This window comes from Clupea harengus, chromosome 26, assembly GCF_900700415.2.
Source record: "Clupea harengus chromosome 26, Ch_v2.0.2, whole genome shotgun sequence".
Lineage (NCBI taxonomy): Eukaryota > Metazoa > Chordata > Actinopteri > Clupeiformes > Clupeidae > Clupea > Clupea harengus.
This window is the reverse complement of record NC_045177.1, coordinates 6,584,608-6,601,822: the sequence shown is the minus strand read 5'-3', so window position 1 is coordinate 6,601,822 and position 17,215 is coordinate 6,584,608. Positions and strand designations below refer to the sequence as shown.

Below are 17,215 nucleotides of genomic sequence, written 5' to 3'. Positions count from 1 at the left end.
ATTTCTATATATTTTTTTACTGTGCACATTATTCTGAGTAATGCTACCCCACGTCCTGGGCTAGTTGTAACAAACATATGAGACAAAGTAATATCTGAGAGGTTTCCGGAGTTTCATTTAACACATGTAGCAGGCTAAGTGCGTGTGTGTTTGGAAAGGGGAGGTTTGTGTGTGTGTGTGTGTGTGTGTGTGTGTGTGTGTGTGTGTGTGTTAATTTCAGTTAATTAATTAACATTTATTACACTAATTTCAATAGACTGAAAGTCTGTGTTAAAGTACCTTAACATAAAAGATTAAGATTTAAAAATGTCAGATTAAATTAAGATTTTATACAAGGTACTGTATACAGTATGAATACAACTTGGATACAATATATACATCTGTACAGTAGGCCTTCATCTTAGGTAGGCTACCATATTTAATTACTATGCACTATTATAAAATAGGCTCCTTGAGAATAGACCTACCCAACTTCAATCAGCCCACCACTGCAGCATGCCCTCGAAGTAGGCTATTATATTTGCTTAACAGGTTTGAACAGGCTGATACACCAAAAATGTATATAATGAATGTGCCTACTTCTATGCGCTTGCGCTATATATCACATACACGTTGTCTTAGAGTTAGATTTATTTCTTGATCGTTATTGACAAGAAGTGTTTCATAAACCACATTACAAGCTGGCTACCTCGTCCTGTCTGTGTGTCAAGGTAATATGGATATAAGCTGCTGGCCTTGCCAGTGAAAATCCGCTTCCACCACTTCAGAAAGACAATCGATTCCCGAGCATTTGGAATGCCCTCGCGCTGATCCCGCCCCTTGGTTTCGATTGCTCTAGCCTGGAAGAATCAATCCGTGTTTTCTTGTTCAGGAACTGTCCGGAGAACAGTCTGCTGTCAACAGGCTGGGTGGTGAAGCAAGGCAAGGCTGACAGCAATATTCAAAGGATTGAGAACTCTGTCAGCATTCCCCCTCTTTGCCATAGACGGCGTGTCATCTTCAGGCAGTATATCTGCGACTTCAGTTCTTTCCTATCATTGGAAAATGAACTCCGGATACGGTAAGACAAAAAAACAACTAAAGACCTCTTGGTGTTGTAGTTTGGGTAGTTTAACAGACGCTAGTCAGCTAAGATAGCTTGCTAGCACTACTGTTATTGTGACTCGGTCTAAACTTATGTTTTGGTCCCGCCTTGTATGTCGCATCAGTGTTATTATACTCAGCCACACGAATAGTCTTTTCTTTTACCTCTAACTCTCATGTATGATTTCCTTCTAAGATACAACTGTTCTTGGTCGAAGTTTGAAAACAGCTGGCAAAGTGTATCCAACATCAATACATTGCGCTATAATTGAGCCAGTTACATCTGATGTCGATTTTGTCCTTTTTGACCAACTTCACAGTATAAAACATCTTTTCACGTCATGTCCCAGAATCGTGACTATGCCACTAACAACACTGTCCACTGTGAGGAACATGCAGCAACTTTTGAGAATCCGACTTTTCAGATGCCTGGCCATTATTTAAAATAGAGTTAAATGCATTATGTCCGGTCTACAAAGGAGTGTAGTTTTGATCAGGTTAATGTGTCTCAAAGAACCAACACACCCAGGGACATATTTACCGTAGGGTCCACTCGAGCTCTCAATGATCACAGGTCAAGGGGTTTCATCATGGGCATTTTCCCTGAAAGCCTTGAATGAAGTAATTCAAGTTGCTCAATTCCTATCCATTTCAAGATGATTCAGACAGACCATGTCTCATTATTTATAAATGATTTGAGTGCCCAAATGGTGATGATATGACCAAGCCCCAACATTAGGCTGTAACATTAGCCATCATAGTTAGTCATGCCTAACACTATTATTGTTTCAAATTCCTGGTGATGATTTTGTCTAAGTCTAAGTGTGTGTCTGTATAGGGATTCCCTTGAGTATGGCATTGCTGCTGGTTTTTTTAACCAAGTAAATGTTTTCCCTCACTTTTGTCACAAACTTGTGTGTGGCCAGACAGTGAAAAGAAAATAAGAAAGAGTGGAGGGAGAGAGAGAGAGAGAGAGAGAGAGAGAGAGAGAGAGAGAGAGAGAGAGAGAGAGAGAGAGAGAGAGAGAGAGACACAGAGAGACACAGAGAGACACAGAGAGACACAGAGAGACACAGACAGACAGACAGACAGAGACACAGAGAGAGATTGAGAAAGAGAGAGAGAGAGAGAGAGAGAGAGAGAGCACCAGTGAGGTCATACAGTATGAATGTGACTGACCTTTGGCTGCCCCTCCCTCATCTAGAGCATTGAGGACCAGGGGTTCATGGCACCCAGCGCAGCCCGATGCAGACAGACACTCATGCAGGGGTGGACTGAATACTGACGGTAAGCTGCTCCCCCCTATAACCTATGACATGAGAAGTGAGTGACTCTCAAGTGGGTTATGGTTCCTCCTTTAGAGTGTTCCCCCTACATTTGGTTCTCATTTGAAAAGGCCCAATCACATTCACATTATCACCCACATTTTATATAAGAACAGGGTTTTCCTGTCCCTTTTCGGACTTGCCTGGCCTTTTTTGTTATATTCTCCATGTGATTCTACAGCAGTAAAAGTGAATTTAGTTGCTGTAATAGTGTTGCTGTAGCGGTCGGGGCTGTGTGTGCTTGCCATTGTGTGACACTGTCCCACTGGTGTCTAATAGGACTTTTCAAGGAGAACTTATTTAACTTCCAGAGGATTACATGTATTATGAGCAACTCTCTCTTTTAGGAGGAAATGCCCATGTTATGGCGTTCCCCTGTGGAATCTCAAGCTCCCCGCCCTTAAGGACATGTTGTTGATTTCCTCCTGCTTGAGGATGGGATTGACGGCAGCAAATTCTTGCCGTTGTGAACTTAAGGCTTTGCAAGCCCACCCAGTTAGAGAATACAGTTAAAGAAACGTAACTGTGCCCCTGTGTATCGTGCTGTAATACTCTGCCACGCGTGGTTGATTTGCAAGTCAAAATGAAGATGCCAGCTGTATAATAGGTTTCTTTAAACAAATCCTTCCTGATACGAAGAGGCCACAGAATTTGTTATATATTTGTGGATGAAGGACCACAGGCATAGTGGAAAAGGTTGGGTTTTTCTTTCTTTTTTTCGTTTGCTTGCTTGTGTGATCGGGGTAGGGGGGTGTGGCTGTGTGGATTTTTGCATTCTCATATGGATTAGGTCCAGGTGGGCCCCCTGTGTCAGATGTTGTCATAGCAACATCCTTCTGGAACCTTAAAGGGGGTTAATCATCCACAGGCCTGTCAGGTGTTCATAGACACTCCTCACCTAGAGGGGTGGGACCTGGGGGACAAATAGCCTTGTGATGTTGCTACACAAGGTATTGTTAACGTTTTCTGAAGCAGTGCAGTTACCACCTAGGAAAATGACAGTTTTCATCCTGTATTAAACTAGGAAACAAAGCTAGATTTCATTTGTTACAAATGTCCTCTGGCTATGTCACAATGTAGAGCTAAAACCTACTGCAGTGTCAGTTCTGTGTTATATCAAAAAGCTTGTGTGAAATATTAGCATGAAACTGTTTTCGTCAGGACAATCTTTCTTAGTTTCTCTTTCTCCTTTTCTCTGTCCTGCTTTTATCACTCCCTTCCTATCCCCTCCATTTATTGATTTCAGACATGGCCTTTAATGGGGGAAATGTGTGCCAAGATATCAGATGTCTCTCTAGATTTTCATTCTATTTCTGTGTGTGTGTGTATGTGTCTCTCTCTCTCTCTCTCTCTCTCTCTCTCTCTCTCTCTCTCTCTCTCTCTCTCTCTCTCTCTCTCTCTCAATGTCTCCTGTCTCTCCTTGGATAGAACACAACCCTATCGCCAATATTGCACTCAGGGTGGGAGGTGAAGGTTCCAGTCTATTCATAAGCCATTTTTCAGCTAAGAGGACAAACAAGACAGTAATCTCTCTCTCTGTCTTCAGTCACAGTTAAAGATAAAGTCGAAAAGTCCACATTTGAACAAGTTGTGATGAAAAGATTGTACAAGCTTCCTTATTTAGCATCTTGCACAATGCTGCCCCGTCATTTCACATTTGCCAGTCATCACAGCTTCCACAGTTTTGACACCTTTAGTCAAACGGACACACACCTGCACAGGCTTACACAGTAATTTATCTAATTATATTTGACCAAGTGTCTCTCTCCCACTGAACACCTCACTTGAGATCACCTATGGAATGCTAGCAGGGGACAGGTGACGGGGTGTGTGTGTGTGTGCTTGTGGCAGTGCAGAAGGCCGCTGCTGAATGCTAGCAGGGGGACAGGTGATGGGGTGTGTGTGCTTGTGGCAGTGTCGAGGTCTGCTGCTGAATGCCACGACACAGCGGGTGTGATTGGCAGAGAGCAGCGGGAGATAAGGAACACTCTTATCACGAGGCGTAACCCCCCCTGCATGCCCTGACACCTGGTCCTAAGCACACCCACCAGACCTTTGGGCCTCCACGTCACTCACTCACTCACTCACACACACACTCTCACACTCACACACACACACACACACACACACACACACACACTCACTCACTCACTCACTCACAAACAGACACATTCATATTCACACTATCTGTCTCATTCCGGTTCGAAATGTCTTTAATGTGTCAAAAGCTGTGGCTGTGGTTGCTGATGCTGCTGTTCAGTCTGCTGAGTCTTTTGTAGGTGGTGATCTCGACACGTAAGGTTTCATTCTCGGCTGTTTTGTTGTGGTATTGCATCACTGGGTCAAGGCGAGTAACCATCCCGGCATGCCAGATGACTGTGGGTGTGGCTAGACTGTGTGGTCAAGCAGGAAGTAGCTGCTTTTGTGTGAGCACAGTAGACGTTGGCCGTGACGGGGTTTCCACCGCCCATTTCCCAAGAGCAGTGTCAACAACACCCACAGCCATGTGAACATGATCTCGTGGTAAAAACAAAAGAAATATGTTTTACTTACATCTAAATTCTGCAGTATAATTGTAACTCCTTTCCTGCACAAACATATAGCAGTGTATCAGGTTAATCCACTTATCTGGGACAGTCGTCCTTTGTTATGTTTTGGTTCCTGTTGTTAAATTTAGCTATTAAACGGACACAAACTCTTGCCATTTTACAGGCCAGACTGGCTGTCACCGACGCTAATATAAAGATGAAACTCCAAGGATACAGGGCACAGCAACTGACTTTCCCTTTTGTATCCTGTCCGGTCATGGCCTTTGCGAGGATATACATACAGCGTGCCTGACAGGCTTGGGTTGCTCATTTTTAGTCAATTGCTGATTGTTGTGACCCAGACAGTTTCTGTTGTAACCAAATTGGAATGCGATCTGCATAGTGATTTGTAAGGAAATCTCAGGAACAATGTGGCCACACCTGAGTGATCTGTTATCCCTGAGAAAAGGAGATATGCTTGTGAGAATTATCAGAGCAATTGCTTCTTGCTCTAGGTTCCTGTGTCTTTATCTCCTCTCAGAAGATTTCTTTTTCTAACCTGCTTCTTAGCATATAATAAAAGATAATAGCCTTGCAGTGTGTTGAAACTGGGAGCTTGACCAGAATACAAGATTGTACAATCAGTGTCTCGAGACATTGTCTCGGAGACAGCACCAACCCAGGTCCAAACATTTGACTCCGTGTCCACAAACAAAATACCATTTCCCATAAATGTAACATATGACTTTGTTTTTCTCGGACAATTTCGCCAGCGCATGTCGCTTGTCCGTGTCCTCAGCACCTGAGAGGTCATCTCTGGAGCCGGAGTGCGGAATGTCACACAGTGACGAATCATCCGCTCTCCGCCGCCTAAATTTAGGCTGCCTGTCCAGCCGAGCGGCCGGCAGGAGGACAGATCTTTCGGGGGTGGGGGAGGTGTGGAGGGTGCAGCATCTCTCACAAGCTTGCCGGCTGGCAGCCTCTTCGCACAGGGACAACTGGATCGGGGAAAAAAAAGTCTAGCTCTCGAAAAGCCTCTCCCATGTGCCAGCCCCCCTTCCCTATATCTCAGCCGAAGTGACATTTCTCACTTTCAGCTCCCTTCAGCTGCTGTTCTTTGAAGTTTTTGTCATGCAGGCGCTCACTCCCGAGGTGGCACTGTGAGGTGTCTGGCATCAGTCGCCCAACGCTGACGGTGTCCCTCAAGCGAGACGGCGGCGGCTGGAGCAGAGACGTTGAGACGGAATTGAAATGTCAAGGTGTCACGCTGGACAGCTAATGGGCCTGTGTCGCTGTCTTGTTATTTCGCGACAAGTCCGCATCATTTGTGTGTTTTCCAGACAGCTCCTCAGTTTGCCAGGAAAAAACAAAAGCGAGGCGAAAAACAACACCAAAGGCAGGACAAAAATACCTTGTTTTTTTCAATGCTGTCTGTACCTGCCACACTGTTCTCTCTCTAATGGAGGAAACAAAGGACACAAAGCAAATGCCAGAATGATGGAAAACATCGCAGATCCCGAACTGCCTCAGATCCCCGAGTCTCAGTGCATATGCTAGCACTAGCATCCCACAGGACTAGCCTTCTCAGACCGCAGCTTCCTGCATGTCACAGGTGCATCAGGGCCTCAGCCTCCTGCATGTCACAGGTGCATCAGCCTCCTGCATGTCACAGGTGCATCAGCCTCCTGCACTGCATGTCACAGGTGCATCAGCCTCCTGCATGTCACAGGTGCATCAGCCTCCTGCATGTCACAGGTGCATCAGGGCCTCGGCCTCCTGCATGTCACAGGTGCATCAGGCACAGCTGCTCCCAGCCATGTTAGGCATCCCTTTGTGATGCGTGTCATCAGTATCATTACAGCATTTTTTCAGTGCCTCTGTCCGATTTTACAGAGCTCACACATCTGACGAGCCGTGACCTGTTGTAGGACAGAATATGAACTATTTTGACATGTCTTCGGATTGGAATGCTTTGACTAATTTTTTTTTATTATTTCTCACAGGTTACTGTGTTATGTATTATTATTTATACTGCCACGTCTCACTTCAAGTCTTGTTTAGTTTGGTGAGACTTTCAAGAGCGCAAGTGTATCAAAGAGAGCACGTCACATCCACAATAGCTTGTGAAGGTGTTAATGGCATTTAATGTCGATTGTGTGCCTGTTTTGTGGTTTTGGTTTTGCTAATGTTAGATTATGGACACTGCAGAGTTGTTTCGATCATCTCAAAATGCGTCACATGGATGACTTGCCTCCAGTAACTGTAATCACACCCTCGTTCTGTAACTGAGCTCTCTGAATTATTGACCAGAAATCCATTTTGGCAGACCAGCCCATCAGTAATCGTATCCCCCAATAAAGCACACTGACCTGTTTGTGAACTCGACAGTAGGACAGTGTGCTTACTGGCCCGTCATTGGGCGAACACTCAGGGAACACTGTGCTTGTGACAGCGACACTACTGCCTTAGTCCCAGCTAGTAACAAGAGACATGCGTGTCACACAAAGCACTTTGTCTGGACATGATTTGAGCTTGGTCTCTCATTCAAAAGTAATGAGCTCCACTTGCCATGCTGGATGGGTTACTTCACCTGTAAAGTGCTGTCATTAGTTAAGGTAACTGAGTAAATCATTGCTGGAGTGAATCTCAACCTCTGAATATTAAACAAACTTGCACAGAGCTGGGCAGCATGGCGAATAGCCCTTTGCCACGTTCATCTCCGGCAGATAACAAGAGTGGACAGCTTGTTTGTTTTGGCATATGCTCAGGGTGGTTGTGACTGGGCAGTGGGGCATCAGATTGCGAGAATGCAGCCCTGGCGGATCTCACAGATTGGTGACGCCATCCCAGGGCAATGTCTCTTTCTCTCTCTCTCTCGCTCTCTCTGTCTCTCTCTCTCGCTCTCCCTCTCTCTTTCAGTCGTTCCTTGGGGACCCGTGACGACTCTCCATGCTTCCTCAAGCTTAGTCACTGTGGTCACTCTCGTTCGCAAAAAACTGTCCCTGTCTTACTCAAACGTGCCGTTGTCCGCGTTCCATATTTCCCATAGTTCCCCCTTTTAAGAACACCTCATCACATTTAACCCTGTCTCTCACCTCCCATTTCCTTTTACATGTTTAAGTTTGTCAACATGCTGTGTCAATGTTAAAAGCAGGCAAAAAACGTGCCAGTGTAAACTGTAGATTGACAAATTGAAAAGTGTTCTGCACAAGAATGTTGGTTTAGCCCACACTGGCGACAAACACTGAAACTGCGAGGGCGCGAGCGAACGGGTTTTTCCTGCCTCAGCCCAGGCCTGTAAGTGCCTGGTATTTCTTTGTCCGGATCATCAGACACGAAAGTGCAGCCCCTGCCCCGCCTGCCTGCTCGTCAGTGAAAGGTAGCAGTCCTTGCCTTTTATTTACCCCCTCAGGTCCCCGCTGTACCACCAGGCAGTTAGCCGGATGATTGCACAGCTGCAGGCTGGAGACCGCGGAAAAGGACCAAAGCCAATTAAGGCGTCTACGGCTCCCAGCACTGCTGACAGACTGACCCACGCTCCGCTGTGGTTGTCTCTCAGAGGCTGTCAGTTGAGACCGGGGGGGATACCTGTGGGGCTTTATGACGTACGGTGCTGCCAACTTCAATCCCAAAGTGAAATTGGGAGTGTGAAGCCCTGGCTTGTGTCTGGATGGGAAGGGGTGGACAAGGTTTTCCAAGGGGGCTGAGAATAAACCTTCATGGATGGTTCAAGGATTGGGTGGTTTCCTCTGTGTAGTCTCCGTCTTGAGGCCTCGTCTTCGGGAAAGGCTATACCTCCCTGTATTAATTGGTCCCTCTCGTCATATCTTCCTCTCAGTGGAACAAAATGTTCTTGAGTTGTTTTGACAGGTGTCATCCATCTTGTGCATCACCTGGTTGAACAAGCAGGGCATCTGGTGAACATGGCGATTAACCAGAAATGCTGTTTGGTGGGGCGAACCCTGGGGCCTGAGATTTAAAGGCTGTGTAGGGTTGACACCCTCTGATAGTGCCACACGGGTAATTGAGCCTCCGCTGAACACTCCGCTGTCTGAAGTTTGGGTTATTGGGTCATTTCACAAACATAAGGGCTCTTATTGCTTCCCTGAAACGTGTTGCTGTCGGCCATGATGGTGATAGCCATGCCACTGTAGGGGGAAAGCTGTTCCTAGATTAGTTACTGGTGGAGAGGTGGCTACTGGAACTTCCGGTCTGAGCCGGTTCCCTCAGGAACCCTTCTTGCTACGCTCAGCAAAAAGCCATTAGCTAAGTCTGTGCAAAGCCCTAGTATGCGGGGCTGCCTGCGCGCCCATTCATCAGCCGCCCCACACCGTTCTAATCCCCTTTTTCTTATCCCTGCCTGTGTGTCAATGGCATTAGCACAAAGACATTTTTATACCCGGCGGACCCACACCGACTATTCCCCCATAATTGGAAAGATTATTACTCCACATTTTACATTCGCCGGCAGTTGTTAGCAAGGCAGTCGAGCGGTTTAACACGAATTTGCCGTATATTACATCATGTAGCTCACAAAGAGACTGTGAGGGATTCGCAGAAGGCTAAAAAACATGTTTTCTTTCTTCCCCTTTTCCTTTCCTTTCCTGCACCCGAGGTACTGTTATCCTAAATAGCCCAGTAAATTGCTTTTTCTCAAGACACTGCTAGCAACAGCCCAGTGGGGTAGCGGCTAGCCATTTTCTAAAAGAAAAACCTTCACATGAAGACACTGGCCAGGGCTCTGCAGGGAATCAGCAGCTGTACCTTTTTGAGAACAACATGGTGAGCGAGTGAAATCTGTTGGTAGTGTTTGATAAAGCCACTCTTAAGTAGAGGGATAGCATAGGGATTAGCGCTAATCCAAGCTAGTGAAACCTGGGCCAGGTGCAGTGGGCTGAGATTATACCCATCTCTCTTGGGGGCAGTTTAGATGTAAAACACAGGCTAACTGGCTTACAGTCACTGCTGGATGTCTCTGGCACACTCTGATTATGTTCCCTTAGTTTTAGAGGGCTGAGTTGTGTATTCTGATATAGCCTAAAGATTTCTGTTTTTATTGTGGAACTTATGCTCAGCTGAAAGGGATGAAAGCAATTGCCTTGTTTCAGTGCACACCCACACACAGAGACACACATGCGCACACACACACACACACACACACACACACACACGGGCGCATGTACACATGCACACACACACACACAGACACACAGACACACACAGAGACGCACGCACACACACACACACACACACACACACACACACACACACACACACACACACACACACAGAGACACACAGAGACACACGCGCGCACACACACGCGCGCATGTACACATACACACACACAGAGACACACAGGCACACACACACACACACACACACACACACACACAGAGACACACAGGCACACACACACATACACAGTTGTCTGTTGTGGGCAGCATTATTCTTCTGAAAAGATGACTGCTTTGGCATGCTGGCAGCATAATTGCAGCTTTTGTTCTGTGCCATTTGAAATGATAGTGGCTGACATTTATGGAGGTCTTAGAGGATTAGGGCATGAATGGATTGAGGCATGAAGGTCTGGTCCTTCTCTCTCTCCTCTGTCCATTCTCTCTCCTCTGTCCATTTCTCCTTCTGAAGCAAAACAACTCCCAAGTACACCGATTCTCCTGATAGTCGCATACTTGCAGAGATGTCGTCTGGTGAAAGACTGATCCCAGCACAGCGTCAGATGATGACGACGATGATAATTAGTCTGCGGTTCTCCACTCACTGAAGTCTTTTATCAGTTGGCGATGATGTGTGAAGCAGCTGTGCCTGGTTTCCACACGTGTGTGTGTGTGTGTGTTTTCTGAGGGACAGACCCTTTAAGTCGTATCTCCCGTATCTCCCTTAAAAGGACGGCTGCTGTCAGCTAAACCAGAATAAACTGGCTTGACAAGACTGGCTATCCCTGTTGTGACAGTGAGTGGATTTTACATCGATAAGGTTCCCCAGGGAGCTAGTTAGCGTTCCTCCGGTAGCATATATATATATATACTAAGAGCTGTTGAAGTAACACATTAGGGCTATTCCTCTGTTGCAGGCTCTGTAACAAGACCTATTACCGGCTTTGTATCTAAATTTGTAGTAATGATATTAGTCTCTATACTCATATGATTCACCATTTCACGTGCTCTTTTACTGTTAAACTTTAACATTCTCATACATTCCCATTATTCAGGGGTCATCTGACCAATTACATTATGTGAGCAGGTGAGCCAGATTCCCATAGTGACTCAATTAGGCATGAATGCCTAGTCTATTCTTTATGACTTCTCCGTAGATATGTTTGTTGGTGATTTTTGTTTTCCAAAAACCATAGCACCTTAGCAACTGGGTCATTATCCTGTCCTGGGTAAGACTTGTTGGGGAAACTCACTTGTTGGCATGGCAACTGGTTATCTGATTCAGAATGGTGCTACGGCACCAGGTCAGTGTTCTTGAGGTTTATATAACTGTCCTACCCGTGTCCATCTCTGACATTTCTATAGTCTGACATTTCTATAGCCTGACATTTCTATGGGTGGGTGTGTCGCCTAGAGACCGTGTTGGGCTGTTTAGAAAAACCCGCCTGTACTTTAGGCCTCTTCGAGAGAGAGAGAGAGTGTTTGTGTGTGTGTGAGAGAGGTTATGAGGATTTTGTTTTGGTGTGGAGCGGTGTCTGAGCCCATTTGCTTCTAGCAGCAGTTTTCTGACTGCATTTGTTCATTGTTATCCGTGTGTGTGTGTGTGTGAGAGAGAGAATGTGCAGTTGGGATATATGTCAAGTTTACTGACGTATACAGTAAACATATACAATATAGTAAGTATTTACTTTTTACCTTTTACCAGACAGTCATGATGATCATCAGTCAGCCATTATACAACAGACAAACTGGCTATAAATGGGCCATGGTGTTGTATGCTGTGTCTTCATTGATTGCAACTCTTAGGGTTGGTACCATAGATACATATATCTATATATGTCTATGGTTGGTACACTCCACTCCTTTCCCCCGCAGTTTGCTCTGCAAAGGAACAAACAAGTTTGTTGTCTCTGACATCCCGCCTTGATGGCTCTGTTTGAGTCGAACAGAAATCAGCTGCTAAGTGCTCTGTCTCGGCTGACTCTGCTCGACAGTGTGGGTGGTGCTTTGCCTCGCACTTGATAAACGCCCGTGATGTGATGTGACAGGCGCTCTGATGATCTACATGCCTCCTCTCCTAATAAGATCATCACAGCGCCATAATTAGAGAGGCGCTTGCGGTAATGAGCGTCGGTACTCGGTGTGTGTGTGTGTGTGTGTGTGTGTGTGTGTGTGTGTGTGTGTGTGTGTGTGTGTGTGTGTCTGTGTGTGAGAGGTTATGAGGATTTTGTTTTGGTGTTGAGCGGTGTCTGAGCCCATTCTCTTCCAGCAGCAGTTTTCTGACTGCATTTGTTCATTGTTATCCGTGTTGTTGTCAACGGAGTTAAAGGAGATGGTACATGCAGACTAGCTCTCTACCATTGCTGGAGGTTTGCCTACCCTACGGTGAAGTGCTCGATGTATTGGCATCAGTGGACTGTGACTGAGCGTCTCCGACAAGGAATGGTGGAGGGGATGAGGAGTCCGTGCTCCAGCTGTTGACGAGTTTGTGTGGGAATAGAAAGCTGCCGTGGTGTCAAGTTTGTTTTATCTGGCAAGGAGGACGACTCACGACTGAAGCAATGGGTGGGTGTGTCGCCTAGACACCGTGTTGGGCTGTTTAGAAAAACCCGCCTGTACTTTAGGCCTCTTCGAGTGTGTGTGTGTGTGTGTGTGTGTGTGTGTGTGTGTGTGTGTGTGTGTGTGTGTGTGTGTGTGTGTGTGTGTGTGTGTGTGTGTGTGTGTGTGTGTGTGTGTGTGTGTGTGTGTGTGTGTGTGTGTGTGTGTGTGTGTGTGTGTGTGTGTGTGTGTGTGAGAGAGAGAGAGAAAGTTAGTGTTGGCGTGGACACTCGTGACGTATTTGAATGAGACAGAATTAGGTCCATTTTTGACAGACTGTGGAATGCTGCCACAGAATGGCGTCATTGTGTTCCAAAAACCTGGGCACTGGAAGTAGGGGGATGATGCAGCCCTGCGACATGTGACCGTGGCCTGCACCCACCGCCACCATCCGCATCTCGCCGATCACTTCAGCATGCCCACCGCAGCCCCAGCGCATGAATACATAAGAAACGATGAAATGCAACAGCAGCACAGGGTCCAAGCCTGTTTGTCTGGGTCAGCTTATGGGAACTTTAAAGGTACACTTCCCATTTTACAGAGCCAGGACTGTGTAGGAGCATCAGAGTTTCACGCAGAATGCACACCTAGAGAGCAATGAGGAGCAATTCGCTGATTTTGAGGAAAAGTGTATTGGATAAGAACTCATATCACTGCAGGGTGGAAACCTAATATAGTAATACTAATTTGGTAATTTAGAATTCCAAGGAAGTGCCAAGTCATCAAAAAAAAAAGGAAAGAATGTTTTCTTTGAATTGTCCTTTTCCTTGAGTTGTGAGAACGTCAGACCCTCCCAGAGGGGATTCGGTCCCCACTGTGGGAATATGATGTTTTAAGAGTCGCCGCCAGTGGTTGAAATCCCGCTAGGGACGCTCTCGAGGAGTAAATCTGGAATGTTTTCCAAAATATTGGCAACTTCATCAGAGTTCCGCTTTAAAGGAATGTGTAGACCACACAGTATCGGTTATGTTTCAAATGCAAAAACAAAGACAATGAGGACATATCTGTGCTGGCGCCAGAATACATGAAAAATGTCACCTTGAAATCGGCATCCAAAGCAGGAGATTTGAGTTTACTTGAACTGCTGCATTCTCTCTCCAACCTGTGAACTGCTCTCACAGGCTGATCTGTGAGGGTGTGTGTATATATATATATATATATAATATAATATAATATCATATATGATATGAGTACTTTAAGCAGCACCAACAGTGGTTTGAATATGGTTCTTAAATGTTCTTAAATGTGCCAGTGAGCATGATTTTTGGTATAGCCTCCTCTTTCACATTGACATTCCTCATAGACAACAGATCTCCTGTCCCTGCATGACTTCAAAAGAGGGAGAAACAGTCAGTCAGCCTGTCAGACATACACACTGGAGAGTGGACAGGGCATGAGAAAGAGAGATGGCCAGCGCCATCCATTGACTCTGCTATCTTTATCATCTTGCACTTGTGGAGTGATCACTGGCTTCACCGCAGTCTAAGCTAAATCATTGGCAGGGCTGTAGCCCACTGATGTCTGGGTGATGAATTATAGATGGAGAAGTGTGTGTGTGTGTGTGTGTGTGTGTGTGTGTGTGTGTGTGTGTGTGTGTGTGTGTGTGTGTGTGTGTGTGTGTGTGTGTGTGTGTGTGTGTGTGTGTGTGTGTGTGTGTGTGTGTGTGTGTGTGTGTGTGTGTCAGAGAGAGAGACAGACAGAGAGAGAGAGAGACAGAGAGAGAGAGAGAGACACACACAGAGAGAGAGAGACAGAGAGAGAGAGAGACTCTGTTGCCTTTGCCCTTAGTCTTGTGAGAGCCGTTGTGTCTGATTATTGCAGTGTCACACGCCCTCATCACTTACTGTGGTCACTGCCTGATGACACACTGTCACAACACAGCACAAGACAACTGGTGTTCAAAACAAGGGATTGTTTTCTTATCTGTGCTTCTGTCTGTGTGTTTTTGTGTTTGTGTGTTTGTATATGTTCCCAAAGCATTTGGATCTTGTCTTATTGCTTTTGGTTATGGAACTGAATAAAAGCATTTATATGTTTGAGATGGGGGGGGGGGGGGGGGGGGGGAGAGAGCATAAAAGCATAAAAGCAAATATAAGGTTTTTTTCTGCCTTTGAATCCCATGCTGTTCACATGGTAAGCTCTGAGATTAATGTGCAACTCCATGCCAGTTCACCTGCTGTAACCCACCCCAGGAGCGGCGTCTTAATGAGGCCTTCACAGCAAATGACCCTTTGAAGGTGCAGAATGTCACCAGGACTTCGCCAAAAGCTTTGATGTCGTAAAGTAACTGTGGAAGTCAGTTATTGACAAGAACATTGTCTGATGTCTGCTCTACCTTGGAGTTTCAGATCGTAAGCCAGTATGTCATACTGTGGGAAGAAAGATGTCTTAATCATTCACGGTTACATCTTTTTTGAGTTTCTGCCCAGACACTATTCAGGGTGCAATATAAAATGAGCGAAGTTCTTTTCAAAACAATTTGATGAAGTCTCTTCTCACTGAATAGTTTTTATTGTGGCCCCGAGTTTGTCATTTGTGTCCTTCTCCATCCTCATCTTAAACCGTAACATGTTGACATAAATAATGATTTGTGAGTCGAGTTCACCTCATTCAGTTTACAGCAGCTTTCATTGATTTGCCTTCTGTAATAAGTCAAGCAACTGGATGAAAGGGGCTTGAGACTTGAGCCAATCTTCCTCTGAACATAGTAACATGATAAGGGGGAAAGATTTCAGGATGACTGACAGACAGTGATTGGGTGAGTGGGAAGTCATGTGGCCTGCTGAGTCCAGATCTAATTGGACGGTGTGGGTTATTATTTCATCACATCACCATTTGCAAGTTGAAAAAAAGAGGACGGGCTAAATTAGTACCCATTAGTCATGATGACTTTGAACAGGAGCACTGTCTTTTCTTGTAATTACTAGTGATAATCTGATATATCTCCTGTTTTATCCCCGTCTTACTTTGAGGGCTATGGAAGAAACACTGCACTAGGAGAAGACGCCGTGTTTGTGTTTTTGTGCTTATTGCATGTTTTCAAGTCACTGTGCTCCAATTGTAATTATCCCTTTTCAATATTTTGTGAACTATCTGGTGATTTATAAAATCGGTCTGTCTCCATCTTGACCTAGAAGTCTATTATGACTGCTTCATTCTCACAGATCTTAATGAACCCCATCCAGACATCAAGTCGTATAAAAACAGTGGTGAAAACATTAAGTGGGCCAACACAGTGTTTTTTTTTTTTTTCCCCGTTTCTCTCACCTCATCCTGTATACATGGTTTGATCAGAGCCCCATCCAACAGCTTTTTTTTTTCTTTTTCTCAATCGTATCAACTGACTTCAAAGCTCTTTTTTGTTCTTGTTTGAGCATGGCTTTATCTTCAAACGGGAAAGGAAGACTTTGGCAGTTTTTTTTTTTTTTTAGTGCCTAGAGGTTTGTTTGAGCGTGTGAACACAAGATCGGGGGGGGGGGGGGGGGAGATACTGTCGGTCTGCTATAGACAAGCATACACACACACACACAGACACAAACATGCGCCAACACTGTGGTTTCTGCAGCTCTGTCAAAATGTATTTACTTCTGTGTAGAAGGATTAGAGCAGCCAAACATTATAGACTATTTTCTGAAGCACGGTGCTTTGTTGTATGCTGATGGTGAACAGAATTTATTTTTATCGAAGGCTTCATTTCAAGGCTCCAGGCAGAATTCTGGTCCAGCTCTCCAACCCAAAAACCTAATCCCTTTAACCAGTGTAGCTGAAGATGCTAGATGTTGGCTACCTCCATAGCTGGAGGGGGAGCCTCCACTCACACACACTCCAACCATCAGTCACCGGTTTAAAGTGCACTCTGCAAAGGACAGGAAACTGGAGAAAAATGTTCCTTGTTCGATTTTCCACTTTCAATCTAAAGATGCATGACCCCAAGGTGGAGTTCAGTGAAATGGAATATCGAGGCGACCAGAGCAATGCAGATCAATGGTGACACTGAGGCATCACCAGGAGAAAACGGCATTGACAAAATAATGGATAATGGATTGACAAATAAGAGATTGGTCAATATCTGGCCAGTTTTGACAAGGCAAACAGCCTACAGGCCGTTTATGTACCTTCATGAATCTGCAGTCTGCCCGTGGTTAAAACACTGAGTTATTCAAGGAGGCTTCCTTAATGGCTTTTGGGAGCGAGTCTACTGTGGAGAGGCTCTGAGGAGAACAAAACAAACAAATTTAAGAGACTCCTGAGTGCCTCAGTAGCATGTCAGTGAATTTCTACACCGCATTAGCGTGCGTTACCAAGTCAGCTTCTGTGTGGGTGGTGTCACACAGAGAGGATTTACCACTCATTTCCTGCCTTCAACCTTTTGTTGCAGGGTTAAGAACTGCAGTGACCGTTCTTGCTAGCTTCCAGACTGTTGTTGAGGTATAGGCCCTCTGTTCGATCTTCACATGCCAAATAATGGACAGGCGCGGGGATGTGATGTGATGCCTGATTGGTTAAG

General features: G+C 45.5%; 1 protein-coding gene across 3 annotated transcripts in view; it reads left to right on the top strand.

Moving 5' to 3' along the window:
• The first annotated feature begins 828 nt into the window (after positions 1-828).
• LOC105900226 (testis-expressed protein 2) overlaps positions 829-17,215 on the top strand; it is a 43,955-nt gene continuing 27,568 nt past the window's right edge. Inside the window, exons 1-2 of one of the 3 annotated variants that reach the window (XM_012827486.3) lie at positions 829-1,060; positions 2,288-2,370. The gene's annotated coding sequence lies outside the window, so the exon portion shown is untranslated. The remainder of the gene's footprint in view (positions 1,061-2,287; positions 2,371-17,215) is intronic. The other 2 variants (XM_012827485.3, XM_031563553.2) reach the window with 2 other exon arrangements.